Source organism: Apis laboriosa, unplaced genomic scaffold, assembly GCF_014066325.1.
Source record: "Apis laboriosa isolate Shangri-la unplaced genomic scaffold, ASM1406632v1 scaffold16_cov148, whole genome shotgun sequence".
Classification (NCBI taxonomy): Eukaryota; Metazoa; Arthropoda; class Insecta; order Hymenoptera; family Apidae; genus Apis; species Apis laboriosa.
Window position 1 is genome coordinate 4,873,989 of NW_025222129.1, and position 22,983 is coordinate 4,896,971.

At 33.6% G+C, this 22,983-nt stretch overlaps 1 long non-coding RNA gene across 4 annotated transcripts in view; it reads left to right on the top strand.

The window, feature by feature from the left end:
• Positions 1 to 2,073: 2,073 nt before the first annotated feature.
• Positions 2,074 to 22,983, top strand: part of LOC122710967 — a 66,263-nt gene continuing 45,353 nt past the window's right edge. For all 4 annotated transcript variants that reach the window (XR_006346031.1, XR_006346034.1, XR_006346033.1 and 1 more), the window contains exon 1: positions 2,074 to 2,651. This is a non-coding gene — a long non-coding RNA (uncharacterized LOC122710967). The remainder of the gene's footprint in view (positions 2,652 to 22,983) is intronic.

Consider the following 22,983-nt stretch of genomic DNA (forward strand, 5'->3'; position numbering starts at 1 on the left):
TTCCACGAGTTGAAATATGGACGACGAACGCGAGTGTAGGGTTGGATTATTACTGTTTGTTTAGTTTAATGCGTATTTTAACAATAATAACTACGTCGAATTTTCATATCGTGGGATAAATTCCACAACGTTGTACAAATATACCGCGTCTATGAATTTTAATGAGTTTATAACCGGATGAGAGGGATGAAAGTGAAACTTCTTAGTTATTTCAAGCAATGTAACGATTTGAAATTTAGATGACAGATCCCCTAAAAGCAAAGGTTCGAATCACAAATCGTAACCAAACTAAATTTTTATTAATTTCATTTCAATTTTGTTTCCTCGACAAAATCTCCTAAAATTTTCTTCTACTCTACGAAAAATATCGATAATTTCATCTCTTTGCAATTTTTGATCGATTATCAATTGAATTTTTGAACGAAATTAAAATTTCTCGATTTCTCTCAATTCAATCGCAAAGGGTTGAATTCTTTCTTCTATATTCTAAAGAAAATTTTTTTAAATTTCCAGAGACCGTCTTTACCATTAAAATGAAAACTCGTTTCGTCAAAAACTCTTTTTTTTTTTTCCAAGAAAATTTAAAAAAAAATTTCGATGGTCCAATAATTCCATTGTCTTCGTTATGTTAGAACGAAAAAAAAAAAAAAAACACGTGAAAAAAAAGGATTTCTTTACGCCGATTCGTCCATCGATTCGATCGAAAGGAGAAAGGAGAAGAAACGCTTTCTCCCTTTCGGATCGGAGATTTAAAAAAAAAAAAAAAAAAAAAGGAGAGAAGTGGAACGATATACAACGTTAGGTGGAGGGATTTTCGTGTGTCCCGGAAGCTCGTGTACGGATTCCAGCAGGGTTAGAGGGCGAGAAGCGCAACGAACTATGGATGAAAAGGGGGTTGAAAGGGGGTGGGAAAAGAGAAAGCCCACGGGGGCCGAATTTGCATCCGGCAAAGCAACCTCGGACTACTTTATTTGATTGGCTGCCCGCAGGCTTGCCTTCCACTCCCGCGCCAAAGTACATCCCCGTATTTCTCCTCCACTCTTTTATTCGCCTCCCTTCTTCACCTCATCGCCGTCTTTCTCCCTCCCCTTCTACACTGTTCTCTTTTTTTCTTTTTTATTATATCTTGTCTTCCTCTTTCCTTACATTCCTCTCTTCTTTGTTGTTTGTAATTAGTAGAATGGGGGCGTGTTTGCAATTTTATTTCGGGAATGGAATCAAATACTGCCTCCCCTCCCTCCCCCCCCCATTTCTTTAAAATGGAAATTTGATTTTGCAGATTAATAGTTGGTTAGTATTTTTATGAAATATTAAATAAATTTTTATTTTCGTGTTTTCATTTTGAGACTTAGAGGATTTGAATAGGTAAATCAATTTTTTAAATTAATGTATTGTTTTATGTTATTTATTTTACGAGATAAAAACAATTTCAAATTTTCGAATAATCCTATTTTAATTATTCGATTCTTATAAATATAATAATAAATATAATAATAATAAATATAATAATATTATAATATTGTGTTAAAAAAATTTATTTTTTTTTATTTCTAAAATTTTTTTAAGCCCCCACTTATTTTCTAATTCTTTTCTATTTAATTATCAAATTCATTTATATTCTTCGATCAATTTTTAACACATTTTACCATACTTTACGTTTTTTTCCACATCTCGATTTACACTTACACAAACACACCAACTACGTCTTACAAAACTTTTTCAGAACCCGTATCCATCGACCGTATCCTAATGATTCATGGAACCAGCTCGCGAACAAAAACTCTCCTGTAAAAAAATTTCTCGGAATCCACTTATAAATAATCCATTGGTAACAACAATTCATTCCATCTTCCCAAGGTATGTCCAAATACGATATGTTTATAATATTCTTACTCGAGTGCGTCATGCGTGTAACCTCGAGCCGTATTTACCTTTCGACTTCCGCAATTTCGGTTTCCAGGAATTTTCGACTCGCAACGATAACATTGTACAAAAACAATTTCTAACTTTCGATAATAATACTGTTATCGAGGAGATGGTTTCAGTCGTACATTGGCTTCGAACGTGGAAAGATCTCGCGAAAATAAAGTGTAACTTTAAAGCGTACGTTTTGTAACGTAATTATTTTTATAATTTTAAGAGTACGAATCGAAAGTGGAATTCTCTCGTCGAATCGAGAGATACTTTTTTGAAAACGGACGTCGCATTGAGATTAAAAATTTCGATTTCTCAATTTCTCAAATTTCTCTTCTTACTTCGCGAAAACTATTATCCGCTAGTTTCACTCTCAATATTGTATATATAAAATTATAATTTAGAATTATAATGGATAGAAATTTGATAAATCGAGAATATTTTTCGCGAGAAGAAATTATTAATCGAAAGTACGATTCCTAACTTAAAATCGAGAACTTTTGCGAGTTGCTCTCTCTCTCTTTCTCTTTCTCTTTCTCTCTGAGAGATGTTTGCTGCGAAGAATATTATTCAGAGTAACTTAACTTAGAATTTTACTTTCAAATATATTCGTACTCCGACTATCGAAAGATTACCAAGAGGACCATTCAACGATGGGCCGGAACCATCCATCAGAGGTCCGATAGAGTAGTATCAAGGATGCTGGATGTGGTGGAGCGAAGATACCAGGGAACGAGGTAAGCTTTTGCTTCTTTTTAATGACTTTGTGTCGTCGTGCAATCGTGCCGATCGATTTTTTCCCGCCTGTCTGTCGCCGAGAATCGACGTCGGGAATAATCATCCGGTTTAATAAAAACGGCTTATCCGTGAAACAATGGACTGTCGCTTGCAGGACGGGGTATCATCATAGAGGCCGGTGCTAAACCACTCGTGTTCCATGTACTTTGTTCCACTTCATATTAAGCGATTTTCACTTTGTGTTACAGGACTTGATCCCCTGCCTCTCTTAGAACTTCAGTTTCATTTTAGAAGTAGTAGCTCCATCGTAAGTTGTAGGCCACTTGTGCTAATTTTAAACGTGATTTGTGAGAATTAAAAGTGTCGTAATAACAATTGTGAAAATGTTATTACAAATGTTATTAATATGTGGTTAAAGTTAATTTAATTAATTGGTTCTTTTTATTTTTATTGTACAGAGTTTATCTAGGATTTTTTTCGATTTTTTCTTTTTTTTTTTTTCTAACGATTTCAGTTTGGGAAGATAACGTATTTTTTTTTTCTTTTATTAATTTTCATATTATTTTCCTTTTTTCTTTTTGTCGTCAATAATTTTAAATAATTAAATATCTTTTTTCTATTTATCATATTATACCTATTATCATAATAACATCGGTTTTTGGAATAGATATCCCTCCCTTTGTTAACTCGTTATTCGAAAATTCGACGTTTTACACGTATGGAAAGTTGGTTGTTCCATCTCGAAGCGGATTTAAACGAGCCGTTTTCACGCTTTAAGCCGCGCACGAACGTATTATTGTAGGATATTTCATTAATTAGCTAGGATATTTCATTAATTAGCTAATGGCTAACATGATTCTCATACGCTTTGATGCATTATTATAATGCAACAAAGTAATAAGTGAGACGGTACGTTCCGACTCGTTTTCTATCCTACGTTATTAGAATTCGAAAGATTCGGTATAATACCATCAACGATATTATATAACGATCGCGGTGCGATATCTCGCGAATTTTTATTCTCCGCCGTTTCGAAGTTTCGCTGTGAAATTGAAAAAAAAAAAAAAAAAAAAGAAAAAAAGAAAAGGAAAGGAAAGAAAAAAAAGTATAAATTGTAGATGTATATTTCGAAACTCGCGAAACTTTCTACCACCGCGCTATCTAGATGCTTTATGCAAATTTAAATTCTTATTAACACAGAGCTAGAAGAAATAATTCATTTTGGTTTTAATATCTCGTCTTTTTTGCATCGTTTCGCGCGCATTTCCGTTAGATTTCCGTACGAATTTTCGCAATTTTAGAATTTGAAAAATTTAATTAATATCATCGACATAATATTGCAATTAACGTTGAAAATATTTTTCAAAAAAATTTTTTGTTTCACGGTTTTGGCAAATTAAAAAAGAAATATACATATATGTATATATATGTACATATAAATATATATGTATAACTCAGACACATATTTCGACTCGTTTCCACCCTTGCTATTATTAACATTTGAAAAATTTATTTAATCAACAATATATTATTTCACGATGCAACTCGTTTCTCAAAAAATTTCTGTTCCACGGTGAAGTTTTGATAAACTAAGTCGGATGCATATTTCGTTTCAGACGGGGATACGGTTTTTTCTACCCTGTGTTTGTGTTCATTAGAGTTTGAAAAATTTTCACGAAAGTTGAAGTTTTTTTTCTTTTTTTTTTTTTTCTTTTTGGATAAACCAAAAAAAAGGTGCATAACAAAGTCGAAAACGTGTATTTCGACTCGCGAAAGTTTCTACCCTCTATTTATTAAAATTTTAAAAAATTCTATTCTTCGCAAAGAAAAATTTTTTTTAAACTGGATTTTATTCGTATTCGCCCTTTCCTTCCACGGCATATATATATATATATATATATACTTACTTACGTATGCCACGTCACGGATACGGGGTTACCCACAGAACTTAATGGTTTCCCGATAATAATAGTTCTCGAGTCACTGTAGCTTTAGTATCTCGGACTTTGGCCCTTTCTCCAAGGAACCACCCGCATTTTGACCTGTACTACTACCAAGTTTCGGTTGTCTAACGCAGGGGATGAAATTACAATTGGCTGGAAATGTCCTCTGTCTTTGACTCTTTGCTTAGAATATTCTCTTGCAAATATATATTTAAAATTTTTTTTCTTTTTTTTTTTTAAGGAGATTCATCGATTAATTTTCTTTTATATTATAATATGTCGGATAGGAATATAATCGTACGTTTATTTATATATTTATATTTTTATCGTGGTAAAAGTAATTATTTTTTTATTATTTTAATCGATGCATTTCAATCGCGAGGTTGTATCTTTTATTTGATTAATCAGTTGAAGGAATTCGAGGCGGGGAAAGTATTTGAGAAAATAATAATTAATTTTTTAAAATTTGCTCGAGAACAACAAATAATATTGCGATAAGCGTATAATATTAGATCAGGAATAATAATAATAATAATATAATAATTTATTTTCATCGAAATCGAGTAAAATAATTTATCTCGCTATTAATGTAAAAATTAATTTAATTACAGATAAATTTATCTTATTTTTTCGTACGAAATATTTAATTATTATAGTTTAATTTGTAGAAAAATAAATTTGGCAAATTTCTTAAAACATTCAGATCCGTGATAAAGAAGGGGGGGGGAGGGGAATAAAGACGATAATTTATTCAAAATTATTTATAGATTTGTTTCGAGTAAGTTTGTTCCTGTAAAATCCAAGTTGATCAGTTTCGACCTGTTAAATCGGCGACAGAGTTCTCTCCCGATAGTATAATAGATAATTATCGCGAAGAGCTGGAGTCACCAAGGCTGTTGAATCGAGACGATACTGTTTTCCACGATCCATCTTTATTCGAAACTAAGTAGAAATACGACCTAGCTTAAACCCTACATGATGAAGGGTGAATCGAGACTCCATAGGCGTAACCTCTTCAACGATCCTTTAACGAATTCGTGTTCAATCCGCGTAATAGATTTCCATCTATTGATACATTTTTTAAAATAATATCACTTATTGTTATTCCTGATCTAATATTATTATATACGCTTATTACAATATTATTTGTTATTCAAGCAGCAAAATAGAATTTAGAAAATCAATTATTATTATTATTTTCTCAAATATTTTCCTCTCCTCGAATTCCTTTAATTAATTAAATAAAAGATACAATTTCGCGTCAATCGTGTATCGAAAAAAATATTTAAATCGAAAATCCATCGAAAATTTAATTTCTTCGTTACTATTATAATAACATAAGTAATACAAACAGAATATTACTCATTGTAATTTAAAAATCGAATCAATTTTCGAACAAAGCTAAGTTTAAATAAAAAATTCGAAATGAAAGATACGAAAAACAAAATTTTCACTCCTGGTTTACATTTCGATACGAATTGAACTCTCACGCGTTGCATTCCATATACAAGGTGAGATTATCGATAAAATCGTACGCGTATATCGGATAAACGGAGGATGGATAGGCGAGTTTTGTACGAGGGAAATGGAAGGAAATCTCTATGCTCGATTCGTTACGCCTATGAAGGTAAGGGTTTTCCCCTTGATTTCCACTCGAGGTTGCCAACTTCGTACCCCATATCCTAGGTTCCACTTGATCGAATTAATCCATTCCCAATCTAATCAAATCGCGTGAATGTCTAATTTCACACACGATCCGTTTTCGTCGCTTCGCACGTTCTACCGATACGTACAAGTATCGAACCGGTTGATTCACATATTCGCGTTAATAGCGCCCAATTACTTGGGACCATCCCTCCTAACAATCGATAACATCGAATACACATCGTTCCATCATTTTACGAAAATATTCCAAGACGACTCGTTACCGAAATTTTAAACGATCGAGATACTGTACTTGATCTTTCCATGAATTGAACGATATTCAAGTTGAAGTATCATTTGAAGTACTTGCGTAGATTTAATCTCAAGGATATATATAAATTTCCGCAAACACTATACCCCGTCATTAATTGTTCCAATTCAAGTCACATCATCCACATTTTAATCGCACAACATTCTATGCGAAAAATTAATATTTTATTTTTCATTTTTCTTTTTTTATTTCCTCTTCATTCTCTCTTTTGAGTTATCGTAGGATGTACAATGTTCATTAACATTTCTATTCCTTTTTTCTTTTTTTCCACTTCATTCACTCTTTCGAGTTATCATAGGATGTATAATGTTCATTAACATTTCANCGCAAAAAATTAATCCGTTAATATTTTATTTTTCATTTTTTTTTTTTATTTCCTCTTCATTCTCTCTCTTGAGTTATGGAGGATGTACAATGTTCATTAACATTTCTATTCCTTTTTTCTTTTTTTCTATTTCATTCACTCTTTCGAGTTATCATAGGATGTATAATGTTCATTAATATTTCACTTTCCATTCCTTTTTTCTTTTTTTCCACTTCATTCACTCTTTTGAGTTATCATAGGATGTATAATGTTCATTAACATTTCACTTTCTATTTTTTTTTTCTTTTCCATTTCATTCATTCTCTCCAGATATCATAGTATAATTTTTATTAACATTTCATTTTCCATTTCTTTTTTTTATTTTCTCTTCATTCACTCTTTTGAGTTATCGTAGGATGTACAATGTTCATTAACATTTCTATTCCTTTTTTCTTTTTTTCCATTTCATTCACTCTTTCGAGTTATCATAGGATGTATAATGTTCATTAATATTTCACTTTCCATTCCTTTTTTCTTTTTTTCCACTTCATTCACTCTTTTGAGTTATCATAGGATGTATAATGTTCATTAACATTTCACTTTCTATTTTTTTTTTCTTTTCCATTTCATTCACTTTCTCCAGATATCATAGTATAATTTTTATTAACATTTCATTTTCCATTTTTTTTTTTTTATTTTCTCTTCATTCACTCTTTTGAGTTATCATAGGATGTACAATGTTCATTAACATTTCTATTCCTTTTTTCTTTTTTTCCATTTCATTCATTCTTTCGAGTTATCATAGGATGTATAATGTTCATTAATATTTCACTTTCCATTCCTTTTTTCTTTTTTTCCACTTCATTCACTCTCTCGAGTTATCATAAGATGTATAATATTATTATGTCATTAACATTTCATTTTCCATTTCTTTTTTTTATTTTCTCTTCATTCACTCTCTCGAATTATCATAGGATATATAATATTCATTAACATTTCACTTTCCATTTCTTTTTTTTATTTCCTCTTCATTCAGTCTTTCGAGTTATCATAGGATGTATAATATTCATTAATATTTCACTTTTCATTTCTTTTTTTTATTTCCTCTTCATTCATTCTCTCGAGTTATCATAGGATGTAATTTTCATTAATTTTCACTTTCCATTTCTTTTTTTTTTTTCCCCATTTTATTCACTTTTTCGAGTTATCATAGGATATATAATTTTCTTGATCTCAAACGATAATCGTGAAATGCATTTGTTGAAATACTTACACAGATTTAATTTCACGAATCAATAAGAATATGTATAAATTTCCACGAACCATTTCACATCACCATTATACACACATGATAACAAAATTCTACGCGAAAAATTAATCCGTTAACATTTCACCTTCCATTTCTTTTTCTCTTCTTTTCTTTTCCACCTCATTCACTCCCTCGAGTTATCATGGGATAATATGTATAATTTTCCCGGTATGAAACGATAACCGTGAAATGCAACCGTGAGCCGGTGTAGGCAGGTGTAGAAGTAAAATAGGCGTTCGATATTCCTCCCAAGTTGGAAACTCGGATTGGTCTAGCCGCGACAATATTGTAATTACAACATCAAATGCTCGATTAACGCAAATTTAACGGACGCGATCTGCGACTCCTGTTCGTAATTAACTTCGCGGCGACATCAAACCGATTAACGCGCTCCTCTGACCCGAGTTTTACCCCCATAAAGGCGCGAATTGCGAGAAGGTTTCGCCTTTCCTACTCGTAATCCAGCCTTTTCGAATTTACGTCACGTCTCGCTTGCCTTTCGCCGCCATCGATTCCAACCTTGAAACGTAGTTCCTTTTCCCCCTCCCCTCTCCCCCCTCCTCTTCTTTTGGGACAAATTTTTTAACGAATCGACTCCTTAGCCCTTTCCTCCTTCTCCACGAGTTACTACTTTACACGTAATCTTTGAAACGTGTTTCGCGAGAGATATCTCGTTACATTTTTTTTTTTTCTTTTTCTTTTCGTAAGAAAATTGAAGAGTTTTGTATTCTTTGGGATAATTAGATAGATGTATTTTTTTAAATTCGAATCTCCTCAATCTTCTCAAGTGGAAATTTTGATTTTCACTCGATTGGGGTGAAAATTCTTGTCTGGAGTGTGATACGTGATAATTCATACGTCATCGATATCGAAAAATTTCCCGCGATATTCACTTTTTCATTTCGGTTATTTTTTTTTTTTTTTTTTTTTTTTTGAGGGAGGGTGATAAAATTTTATATTTGAAATGTAAATCGAGGGCAAATATACCGGATAAATATACGATTCAAAATGAATTTTAAAAATCTGTTGAAGGGTAGATAACGAATTTTAAATTTTATGTTAATCTTATACCGGTTTCGGCCACAGAGGATCGTAATTAATATACAAAGGCGGTTTCTCTGCTTCCTCCCTTTTCACGTTTGTTCAAGAAAACTAATTTTAATAACGTAATTATAAACGTTAGGGGAGAGGGGTTACGATTACAATTACAACCTTGAACCTTTGATACTCGCCCTAGATATTAAAGAATCCACCACAAAATTACGTTTTTAATTATTCATTACGATCTTTCTTTCGAACTTTCGGAAAAAAAAGAAACAAGTTCAAAATTAATTAACCTTTTACAGATGGGGGAGGGGGAGGAGAAAAAGAAAGATGCATTTTTATTATAGCCATAAACATTCATTCGTAACGAGTAATAACGAGAAATTATTTAAAGAAGGAGATATAAAGGATATATATATACACAGTTACACCACGCGTGCATCGATCGATAATTCGAATGTATGTGGCGAGACAACGGGAAATTCTAGAAATAATTTCACAAGAGCGACGTTTCCGGCGAGATATATATCAAAGTTTCGCAAGGGATAGAGGCAAGAGCTAACGTTGACTTACCTCTTAAAAAGCGATATTGCCGTACAATTTTACCCTCGATCCTCATAGTTGGGACACACTTCACCATCTTTTGTTAGATCCATCAGTCGTAAAAGGAACGGCTTCACCGTTTCTTCCCTCCCTTTTCATTTATCCGTATATATATATATATATATATTTATTTTCGTTAGTGAAAATCGAAATTTAAAACTTTTCCTTTCTACGTTTCGAACTATGTTTTATTTTTTATTATTTTTTTTTTTTCGTTTCTCATTACGCAGGAAAATCAGAGATTCAAAAATTCCTCGATCACCCGCAAAACTCGAACATTTCCCTCCTTTATTCTACTCTCTTCTCTTTACTTACTCACATTTGTCCCTTTTATCGTGTCACGTGAAAATCAAAATTCAAAATTTCCTTAATCTCTTAAAACGAAACTTTTCCTTTTTTTCTATTTTCTTCCCCGCCACGTTCGCTTATTTATTTATTCTTACCTTAAAAAAAAAAAGAAGTAAATCCCCCTTCTCCTATTTTCCATTCATTTCTCATCATCGCGTGTGTGGACATTTTAAATCATCTCTAATGAAGAGTTAAAAAAAGAAAAAAGAAAAATACTCGTCGTCGTCGTCGTCTTCTTCTCTCTCCCCGCCTATCCTCCCGATCCTCCTCGCGAGTTTATATCCTCCTTTGGCGAGGCGCGAATATAATTGCTCGATCTCGAAAGGAAACGGCGGAATAATAGAGGAGTGTGTACCTGTAAAAAGGCTGGAGAGATTGTCGAGGGGACGAAGGTTAGTTCGGAGGGGAGTGAGACGTCGATTCGAAGGTGAAAGGGAGGCGTTTGATGTTTGAGTAGGTTGTTAGAAGTGTCTACCTATTCAGAGTGTAACGCTGGAAAAGTACTGTAAAGGCGAAGCACTCGGGTTTCTACTTAAATCGACTTGGACTCTCTCTCTCTATCTCTCTCTATATATCTATCTTTCTCTTCCTTCCTCCCTCCCTCTTTCTGCGCCTAGATGCTCTATGAGCGGTTCCCTATCGATCGTGGTAATTACTTATGTAAGCCCGGAAACTCCCTGCTGCTGTAAGACTTCCGTGGTGCCGACTGCGCGCGCGACAAATCATTCGCGATACAATCGCGTAGTTTTAATTTTATCGAGTTGGGGGCGTGCTCGAAGATATTCGGTAACGGCAATGCCTTACGAATTACGATTTCCGGTGGAAATAAGCGATAAGCTTGTTGGTTTTAAATTGTAGATAGAGAGAGAATAATATCGTGTTCGATTCGAGATCGTATTTTTCTTGTTTTTCTTGTCATGGAAAAGAGTTCTTAGGAGGACAATTATTTAAGAGACGAGACAAATGTGGATGGAAATATTTAGAAATCGTCGATTCTAAATTTGTCCTCTTTCGTTCGAGATTTAGAAAATGATTCGATGGAAAGTTGAACACACTTGAGAAATGTATCGAGGAATCGTCGAGAATTTACTCGATCGGGAAGTGTATAGAGATAAGGGATAGTATCGTTGGCGTCGATCTCTCCCTCCCTCCCTGTCATCCCTCCTCGTTTGTCCTTGTTAAGGATTATTCGCTTATTGGTTCATTGTGGATTCCTCCTTTATGAGCGACGTTTACTTCTTTTGCATGCTAAACGTTTTGCCTCCCTTGCCACGGATTACACGTCCGCCTTCTCTGCCTTTTTTCGTCGTGACATCGCGCAACCTGATGACATTCATCCCGCCTCCGATTCCAAAGCAAGATGAACGAATAAAAAAATTACCAATTTCGGATTATCGCGATTATTGTGGAACAATTTTTCAATGTTCAGAAACGGGGATCGTTTCGAAAAATATTATTTATTTATCGCTCGTCTCAGATTAAATATTATTTCCAGATAGAAATATTTAGGATAATTTACATTGGTACATCGTATCAACATTGGGGATTCAATTTGGCCTCGATAAAAATCCGTGAATCTGGTGAATTCGTTCCTCACGTGCGTAATTGTAAAACATAAGCTAGGAGTGTTTCTTATCTTTCAGAAATATTAACCTCCTCCGTTAGAACGTTGAAAAATCAATTTCAAAAGTTCAACATAGGTGAAACATTTTCGAATCGAGAATGGAAAATCGTTATCGATTTTCGGATCATCCCCTCTCGTTGGTCGAGGGAGCAACGATATTAACCTATCGATCCTCGACAATACGATAAAACTATATTATTATAATTTCGAGAGGAAGCTCTAGCGCCGCCTTTTAAACATATTTTTCCGGTTGGTAAAGTAATTTCGAGCCCCCGTGGAAGGCGCAACGAGATTATGAATTCGTATCGCCGATGTCAAATTATTAAATCCGACGAGGTGTTCGTCAAGGAACGGATAATGCAATTTTTATACGCTTCGCTTGTACCGTTCCATTATCGATTCGCGTCGCTCCTATTCATCCCCGTTCCCCGTTTCAGCTGTTGTAGCTCGATCGTGTTAAAAATTATGCGACAAATTTTAGTATTTTTTTCGAGATCGTGCCCCCTTCCCCTGGATCAGGGAGGGCTGGAGGGAGGGAGGGGTTGGCCGCCCGTAAGGGTGGATTCAGTTTCCATATTTATGATCTGGTTAATAATCATCCCTTGTCTCCTACCCATTTCCCCTGTGATATTTAATAGAACCCGACTCGAGCGACCTTACATTCATAATCTGTTTTTTTTCCCTCTCTCCCCCTCCCCCCTTCCCCATTCTTTTCGCAGCAATTATTATTCGTGATTATTGTTGGAAAATTAGGTGTTTCGGGGATAAAAAAATTTGGTGACGTTTTTGATTTTCGTAAGTTTTGCGTTAGAAGTTGAAAAATTTGTGAAATTTTCTTTGGATACGCGATTGGGAAATTTAACGCTTGTGGTAACGATCGTAAAAGAATGGATATATGAGAAAAAAATTTGACAAGGTAAATTATTACCTCGTACGATAGAGGAAGTTTAAAACGTTAAAAAGAAAAAAAAAATTATCATTAACGTCGAAGAAGAAACGACTAATAAAATGGCGCTATCGTTTGTAAATAATTCAATTTTGTATGTCTTTCATCTATTCTACGATACGATATTCACACAAGTATGAATTATGAATTGAATGTGCGTGCATATATCAAATTATCTTGTTCCATATTTGTTGTTACAATTTATAACAGCAATATTATTTATTATGGATGAGTAAATTGAGCTTATTAACTGTTTTTACTTGGGTGGGTGGAAAAAAATTACATTTTAAATTAAAATTTTTTTTTAAACCTAAGTGGTGGTTGAGGGTATTATGAGGCCTTGAAAACTATAGACCCTTATCTTTTAAACACCCTTCATAGAGAATGCAGAGGTGTACAGGTTTATTAATTTATTAATTAAGAAGATAAGAAAAAATTATCTAGATCGTATCCCAGAATTTGTTTTAATATTCGTTTTTAATATATATTCATTATGTTAATGACACATTTTGTATATCTCTGCATATTGTTTTGCAAATCTTTTACTTTGAAACTGTTTTATCGCGACGGGATTCATTTTCTTTGAATGGAAGAAATCTCGAAAGTATTATTTTTTAATTTATTAGTATTAACAAGCATTACATTTTCATCGTTCCATTATGATCAAAGCTTGAGATTTTTTTTTTTTTTTTTAACTTTTTCAAATAAGAATTCTGTTCAACATTTTCCAAATTTTTCACATTTTGGTAAAATTAAGGGAATGAAATGAAATCTAGAGGAAATGGTAGAGTTTGTATAAAAAAATATTTCATTTTACTAAAAATTTTATATAATATCTTTTATTTATTGGAATATTTTTAATATCTTGTATCAACTTATTCTAATCACAAAAACGAAACTTTTTATATCTATAATATTAATTCGATAATCTCGTTTAATTCTTTTTTTTTTTTTTTTTTGAGTTAGCCCAAATAGATACTCTAGATATTCCAAAAGGTATAACCAATTTTTTTCAAAATTTCTTGGAAATGAAATATTCATTCGATGAATCGAAAGAATAACCGTTGCCATTACTTATCATTCGAAAGATCGAAATTTAATATTATTCAATTTCTGCATGATACTTTTTCACCGAACAATTTATAATTCTTCTCAATTTATAATTCTTCAAGAGAGATAAAATATATCAAAGCAATATAGCGTATCCTTATCCAACACGCGTGCAACGTTTATTTAAAATCGATCATTTCTTAATTGCTTTCATGGTGGAATTTCGAATCGGATCTTGGCAAATGATTTTCGTCTGGATTCATTTCACCGGAATTAAAGGGTGTTTATTAACGTTTGAGAGGATGGGAGGGGGGTGGGGCACGTTAGTTCCTCTTAGTCCATCGTTTTCGCTTAACAGAGAGAAGGGGTTGAAAATGGAAGGGTAAGATTAATATTGACGAATTCCTTGCTTGCACGCGTTTTCTCTATTTTCGAAACGAGGTAGGGATGTCAGAGAGAGAGAGAGAGAGAGAGAGAGAGAGAGAGTACTTTTGATCTCTTGCGTGTTTGCAGAAATTTCCTCGCGTGTGTGGTTTGTTAAACGCTTTTCATCGCTTTTCTCCCCCTTCCTTTTACGCTATCTCGATGATACATCAATTATTGGGTATTTACGTAGAAGGATGACCCACGTTCTTTCAGGTGTTTATGTTGCTTTGATATAACCCTTTAAGGGCTAAGGGTTTCGATCGTTGTATCAAACGTGAGAAAAAATTACGTATATCGTATCTTGTTTCCATTCGAATGGATATATTGAACGGTTGTTTCACGTTATTTCGAATAATAAGCTGGAGATTGATCTGTCTTCTTCGAGATATTGCTTCCCGTACGAAGATTTAAGATCGACAAAAATTGGGTTAAAGTTTCAAATTACGTAACCGTATTACTGTTATCTGATTAAGATCGATGGAGGAAAATCGATCGAGCATAATTCGTTTAAAATTATTTTTTCGCGATAAATTGTTGTAAATTCGCAAGAGATTAACTTTTCTGAATGGTATAAATGATAGCTTTGGGGAATAATGTAAGTAACATTCAATCTTCTCACGATAATGATAATACACCTTTTCCATTTTATCGTTACAATGCGGCGGGAATTCATAGTCTCAAAAATTACGATGATAATAACGAATACCTTTGTGCGAGTTACGAGGTACACCAGAATTGAAGTGTTATTTAAGCTCGGGAAATTGAAATTCAGGAAAGCGGAATCTCTTTCACAGTTGCTTGTAAGCTTGTATAATTTTCATTACTTCGTAAATTGTAGTAATTTTACTCGGTTTCTGGTTAGTTTGGTTAGGATTCTCTCTGTTCGTCGGATCTGATCGATGATCTTTCTACTCCTGTTTCGAAATATTTCGAAGATATTTCGACGACGATTAATAACGCAGGCGAGAGCGATCGAGGCAAGATTATTTCGAAGAAGATTGTTTCAAAAATTATTTCACTCCGTAAATTTTGAAAGGAATCGAACGAAATTATTTTTGTCGCAAAAATTTTATATTCTTCGATTCGTTTAATTTACATAAAATTTCAATCATGCTATTAAGATTCTCAAAAAAATCAGAGTACATTCAAGATAAATCGTATTAATTATAACAACCTTTCGTCATTCGACAATTATCAAAATTTCACAACTCGATTCTCAATGGGAGTACATTAAAGATTACCATAATGGCATCCAGTCGAATCTCGTTGATTCTATCATTCGCAGACTTTATCGTTCGATCTCGATATTTGTCCAAATTTCACATTCTCGACATAATACATTCCTCCCCCCCCCCCCAAAAAAAAGAAAAGTATCTCGAAGATTTATCAAGCATCTAATAATTTTATCATTCCAAAATCAATTTCATCGTACGAATTACGAAATGCGTTCGAAAATAATTACCACCTTGCTCGTGTGGTGCACGCACACGAAAGGACGAATGCTCGAAGAGCATCGAGAATCCTATCCTCCTTTCGGGGATCTTTATTTCATCGGGGATGGGCGGGATATTATAATCACGTTGTACTATCGATTGACGTGTGCACAGAGGGTTGTGCACACTCCCTCTCTCTCCCTCCCTCCCTCCCTCCCTCTCTCTCTCTCTCTACGTATATACGGTGGCTGAAAAGGGGGTCGTGTAGAGAGAGTGTTAGGCGGAAGGGAGGAAGCCGAAGCTGGCAGGGAGAAGACGCTGCCTAATAGAATGCCAATATGATTATGTGTGCCATGCTGCATCCAAACCACGATCCATGCACCACCTACTGGTGATGCTCTTGAATACTCGCCAGCCAATGTAATCGACTGGCACGAAACGACGCTACGGATGAAAACTGAATTTGTTTCGCGAAACCCGACCATCGAGAGAGAGGGAGAGAGAGAGAGAGGGAGAGAGAGAGAGAGAGAGAGAGAGGGAAGGGGAGAAAGAGAGAGAGGGTGTAACACACGTCACGCGTCTCTTTTTCGTCTTCCACGTTTCCGGATACTCTATACGTGTGTCGTGGTTTCCGTCCGCGTTCCTACGCTACCGAATATATCGATTTTTTTCTCCCGTTTTCTCTTGCTCCATCCTTCCACCCTTATCGAATCTTCCTTCAATTTTTTTTTTCCCCTCGATTGTATTACACTTTTCTTAATTTTCTTTTTTTTAATCGGGCGTTGATACGATCATGTGGAAAGCGATGTGTATACGTTTGAGGGTGTTGAAAGGGTGTTCGTAGTGTGTTCAGTATTCGAATGGTAATTATTTTAGGGCGAAATTTTGTTGCGTTTGAATTTTCTTCGAATTTTCTCTCGATTATGCTTTTGTATTTAATTTTTTAAGGTTGATAGAGGTATAGGTGTTTGAATGAAGAAATTTATAGCGTTTAATATGGTAGATATTTTAGGGCGAAATTTTTTTGAATTGGATTTTCTTCGAATTTTCTCTCGATTATGCTTTTGTATTTAATTTTTCAAGGTTGATAGAAGTATAGATGTTTGAATGAAGAAATTTATAGCGTTTAATATTCGTATGGTAGATATTTTAGGGCGAAATTTTTTTGAATTGGATTTTCTTTGAATTTTTTCTCGATTATGCTTTTGTATTTAATTTTTTAAGATTGATAGAGGTATAGGTGTTTGAATGAAGAAATTTATAGCGTTTAGTATTCGTATAATAATTATTTTAGATAAAATTTTGTTAGATTGGATTTTTTCTTCGAATTTTTTCTCGATTATGTTTTTGTATTTAATTTTTTAAGTTGATAGGGGTATAGATGTATGAATGAAGAAATTTATAGCGTTTAGTATTCGTATGGTAATTATTTTTAGGACAAAATTTTGTTAGATTGGATTTTTTCTTCGATTTTTTCTCGATTATGCTTTATTATTAATTTTTAAATGATGTAGGAAGTAAGTGTACTCGTTTGGATATAGAAATTTGTAGGATTTGGTATTCGTAATTATTTTTATATTGATGTGAACTCCTGCTTTCTGTTCTGGATTTTGATTTTCTTGTAAAGTTTTTCTTCGGTTTATTCCTAATCACACTTGTATTAATTTTGTACAACAGCACGTTCATTCATCGTGATCGCAGAAATTGGGCTGATACTTTCTAGATACAGAAATTTATTTATTATTCGATAACTACTATTAAGTTTCGCGCTTATGAAATGTTATTTCCTCAAATTATATTTTATTTTTGAAAAAAAGGGGGGAGGGGACACCATCTGTTTTTATTAAACGATACCACGTACAGTCCTGTACGCGAAACGAACCAAGAAATTGCGTTGCTTGGTAGTAACAAAAGACGAAGAGAAGGAAATACGAGCTTGGCTTGGCAATAGTTCCGCCATTCGTAACGAGAGAGAAAATACCCCGGTGACGAGAAGTAGAATCTGAACGAAATATGATTCCCGCCATTTGTAAGCATAATTCCTATTCCAATTTTTGTTGAAACATCGAAGTGGTAACAAGAGAACTTTTCATTCATAATGAATCCACCGTTCCACTTGTATCGACATATATTTGTTGTCCCCATGTTTTACTCGCATCTAACTGTTACCCTGTCTCCTTTTTTCTATTATCCTTTCTACAATCGTCAGCAAAAAAAAAAAAAAAAAAGAAAGAAAAAGAAATAAAGTTTCGAAAATTTAAAAGTGAAATATTAGAAATAGATTAGATAAAAAAATTAAATGTAATTTTTATAAAATATAAAATCTCATTAACCTTAACTTTATCGCGAGAGATACAAATTCGAATTTATCTTTGTAAATATTCACAATAAGGAATTTTGTGAAAATTTTTCCCCTTTAAAATTTTTCGCTTAAAGGAAACAAGTGATTACTTTACCATTTCCCTCGACTTCATTTCTTTTCTTTTCTTTTTCTTTCTCTAAATCTCTTATTTCCTAAATATTCGTGAAAACTGACTTCACCTCATGATTCTTTGCCAAAAAAAAAAAAAAAAAAAAGATGGCTTCGTCATTTAATCCACTTAAATTACATTTCTCGAAAGTTTCAAATTTTCCTGAATCCTTTCAAAAATATTCACGATAAAGGATATTTCTCCCTCGAATTACAAAAAGATTTCCAATTTTCGAACCATCGAACCAACCCTGCGGACACCGTCGAACGGATAAAAAAAGGCCACGAAGACATTCGACTTCATAAGGAGAAAGGCGAAGGAAAGCGAATTTTCGAACAAAAAAAAAAAAGAAAAGGAAAAAGAAAAGGAAAAAACGGAATACACATGGCGGCCATGATCAAAGAGGAACGATGGCGTCGAATATAATACAGCGGTAATGCGGCTAAGTAATGCCATTTTCCACTCGAACGTACGAGTTAATGCACTAACAATGCATCCGATGCACATGACTGCTTGATTTTCCGATAAACGCGCACTTGATGGATTTAACGCGTCTGGCTGGAAAACGTTATAAATCGAAAGTTTAACGTTTCACACCCGCTCGAATTTCCCTTACCCGCGAAAAATCCTTCCGTTTTATTCGCGGCAAAAATTCCCGCGATCCGATAATTACTTGGAACCGTGATTCATCTCTCGATTGAGAACGAGAGGAAGGAGAAAGATTCCAGCGATTGGGAAATGCTCGGTGTTTGATTATGCGGGGAAAACGGGGAAGTGGAGCGGGTTGTTGCGAATTTTCTCGAACGAAGGATTATTTCGAGAAGGATTTTTAATAGTGAAAAGAAATATCGTTTGACCGGACGAGGAAAAAAATTTTGATGATAAATGTTTGGAATAATGTTTTGGAAGTTTTGGAATTGAAAATGGCGGAGGAGGATAAAATAATAAGAATTGAAAAGAAAGTTTTGTGATTTTTTTATCTCGAATCAGTATGTTCGAGTCATCAGAATTTATATTCACGCGACTTATTTATTTATTTTCGTTTGATTCGTCATTAAATTGATTACCCAGAATTACTCGCAATCCCGATAACTAAGTCTGATTTGTTTGATATTGAGATTTTTATACGAGTTGTAACATTCGGTCGACACTTTTTTCGTGAGATTTCGTCGAATAATATCAGTGGGCGCGATTGCGCAAGAATTTGTGAGACGATTGTGAGAAACGTCCGTTTTATCGAAAGCTTTGATTGGACACTCGATGGGAGTAGAATAGAGAAGGAAAAAGGAAGAGGAAAGAAAGAAAGAAAAGGCGAAAAGCTGAAAAGTGGTTTGCCATGGTGGAACGGAAGCTTGTCTGTAATACACATCGAAAGATACATCCGGTTTCCGTCCCCCCCCCCCTGCTGCTTTATCACGCTTGTATGGGGAACCTATATACGGTTGTATAGGGTTAGCGGTCGTCAAAGTTAACCTTTGTTTCGCGCATGGCTACCCTTTCGGGTTTATCAGTGTGTAGCAGCTGGTGCCGCTTTATTTATAACGCGACTTCCCTTCCTTTCCTTCTCCTCGACGGTGAAACTAGCGTGGCAGACCGTGTTAAGCCGCAACACCACTTCCTATATCGCGCGTTTTGTCAATGTGAACGTGGCAAAGTAGCATTTGTCATCACGTAAAAATGAGAAGAAATATCGTGCATCCTTCTATTTTATTTTATTTTATTTTTTTTTTAATATATCCGGATAAATATGTGCTCTCAAGTTTTTGTTTTTCGCGAATAAACACTGGATCGGAAAAATGAAAATTATTCTCAATTGGTGGTCTCTAGAATGCGAGTTAATGTGGAAAGTTATTTTTCGAATTGAGAACTGGTTTGAGAACGAAAATTACTTCTTATATGTAGTTTCTGGAATGCGAATCGCTCTCAAAAATTATTTTTCGCGAATAAATAATGGGTTGAAAATGAAAATTATTTTCTAGATTATAGTTTCTAGGATACGAATTGCTCTCAAAAATTATTTTTCGCGAATAGATATTGAATTGAGAGTGAAAATTACTCTTAGTATAGTTTTTAGGATGCAAATTGCTCTCAAAAATTATTTTTCGCGAATAAATAATGGGTTGAAAATGAAAATTATTCTTTAGATTATAGTTTCTAGGATACGAATTGCTCTCAAAAATTATTTTTCGCAAATAGATATTGAATTGAGAGTCAAAATTATTCTCAATATAGTTTCTAGGCTGCGAATCGCTCTCAAAAATTATTTTTCACGAATAAATAATGAGTTGAAAATGAAAATTATTTTCTAGATTATAGTTTCTAGGATACGAATTGCTCTCAAAAATTATTTTTCGCGAATAGATACTGGATTGAGAGTGAAAATTACTCTTAGTATAGTTTCTAGGATGCAAATTGCTCTCAAAAATTATTTTTCGCGAATAGATATTGAATTGAGAGTGAAAATTATTCTCAATATAGTTTCTAGGATGCAAATTGCTCTCAAAAATTATTTTTCGCGAATAGATATTGAATTGAGAGTGAAAATTATTCTCAATATAGTTTCTAGGATGCGAATCGCTCTCAAAAATTATTTTTCGCGAATAAATAATGGATTGAAAATGAAAATTATTCTTTAGGTTAGGTTATAGTTTCTAGAATACGAATTGCTCTCAAAAATTATTTTTCGCGAATAGATATTGGATTGAGAGTGAAAATTACTCTTAGTATAGTTTCTAGGATGCGAATTGCTCTCAAAAATTATTTTTCGCGAATAGATATTGGATTGAGAATGAAAATTACTCTCAATACAGTTTCTAAGATGCGAATTGCTCTCAAAAATTATTTTTCGTGAATAAAAAATTGAAAATAAAAATTCTTCTCTATGTATAATTTTTTGGATACGAATTGCTTTGGAAAGTTATTCTTCGTGAGTGAAAACTGCAACGAGAGTGAAAATTCTCTCAGAATCACTCTCATCATTTTCTATAGCGCGATATTTTGTTGAAATATCGTGGATTGTCCTTTTCTCTTTCGCCTCCAGAGTTATTTTTCTATACGTTGAGAGTGAAAATTATTTTTAAACGAATTACTCTCGAGAATTTTATTTCCAAATATATTCGCATCCCAAAGATGCATCTATTCACGAATTATTCGTAAATTGTGGATGTTTATGCAATTCACACGAAACCCTTTTGGAGAATAGAACGCAATAAGTTGCGAAACAATATATTAAAAAAAAAGAAAAAAAAAAAAGAGAGTACGAATCTTTTAATTACGGAATATTATATTGTATTATCTCGTTAGGGAAGATAAAAAGGTAATTAGTTGCTCTTGACATTTTGTTAATAAATAAAAATAGCTTGATCTTTTAAAATAATATTTTTATTTCGACCTATATAAAAACGATATAAAAACGATAATCACATATAGTATAATCCGATAACTGATAATTATAAGAGCGATGAAGATAAATATCAAAGTAATAGAAAAAATATGAACGATGAAACGTGTTTTCGAATCTAATATTATTTTAAACAAAACTGATAGAAATTTTCTCGCGGATGTTTCAAATTTTTCGGTGGTCAAACACGAAATAAAACAACATTTGAAGAACAACGATGTATTTTGTTGGTATATAGTGGTTGAATCAACACGAAAAAGAAATATCTGTTTTTCCTCGCGATTGGAATATCGCTATCCTCATTCTAAAATTTTAAAAAACACTTCAGTTTTACGGGAATTAATTCAAGAGTTCAAAATTCCCGCCAAACAATCTTTAATTTCCTGGCGAAAATTTCGAACATTTACGATCACGGATGAAAATTTTTCTTCGAGATTGGAAAACATATTATAAAAATCAACTTACTTAAAATCGTTATTCCAATTACATGCATTTGATCGTGGACGAACGAATCGAGTCATCGAGCTGTTTATTCGTCGTAAGTTTATTTTTAAAATTATGAAACACAATTTTCTATCAATATTCTTCTATCAATTCCCTAAAAATAGAAGGCTGTATGTTAAATCGAATCGACGATGATACAAAAATAAACCACATCCATTCGTCGAAAGTCTTCTCTTGGAATCAGAATTCTCTTTCTCAAAGATTCTTGGAGATTCGGTGATCAAATAACACCGATACCAAAAATAAAACGGAAGAGTCCCTTCGAGTCGATCGTCTATAATCGTCGGCGGAATTTTAATAAATCGCGCAATGGAATATCCGGCTAATCTTAATATTCGTTGTCGAATCGTTTTTTTCACGAATGATCGCGCCTGAATATGCAAACAGAAATTGAGGCGATCATTCACGTCGAAAGAAATGCAGCCTTCGGTTCGTCCTTACTACTATATTAAAAATCTTCTTGTATTCATGATTGTTCGTAAGGAATTCGACGAAACGTAAAGAAACGAGGAGGAGGAGGAGGTATGGAGAGAGAGAGAGAGAGAGAGAGAGAGAGAGGAGGGGGGAAGGAGGATGAGAAAGTGGAAAGAAAGATTAAAAATGAAGAAAAGTGAGAAAGGGAGGAAAGGTAAATTTGTAATTATTAGGGAAGAAATGGAGGAAGTTTTACAAGAATTCATCTTTTCAACGATCGTTGTCCAGGGATTAAGAAGAGATTAAAAAAGACGCGAGGATAAAAATTTTTAGCCGAGTGGACAAGGGTAGAGAGGAGCGACATCTGTCGAGGAGAGATAGAGGAATTAAATTTATTGAAAAAAAAGAAGAAGAAAAAAAAAAATCGAAATTCAATGAAACGATCTCGTCGAGTTTAATCAACTCTGGAAATTTTATATCGTAATTATTTAAAAAAGAAAAAAGTTACCTTTGTGGAGAATTTGTATATTCGTGAAA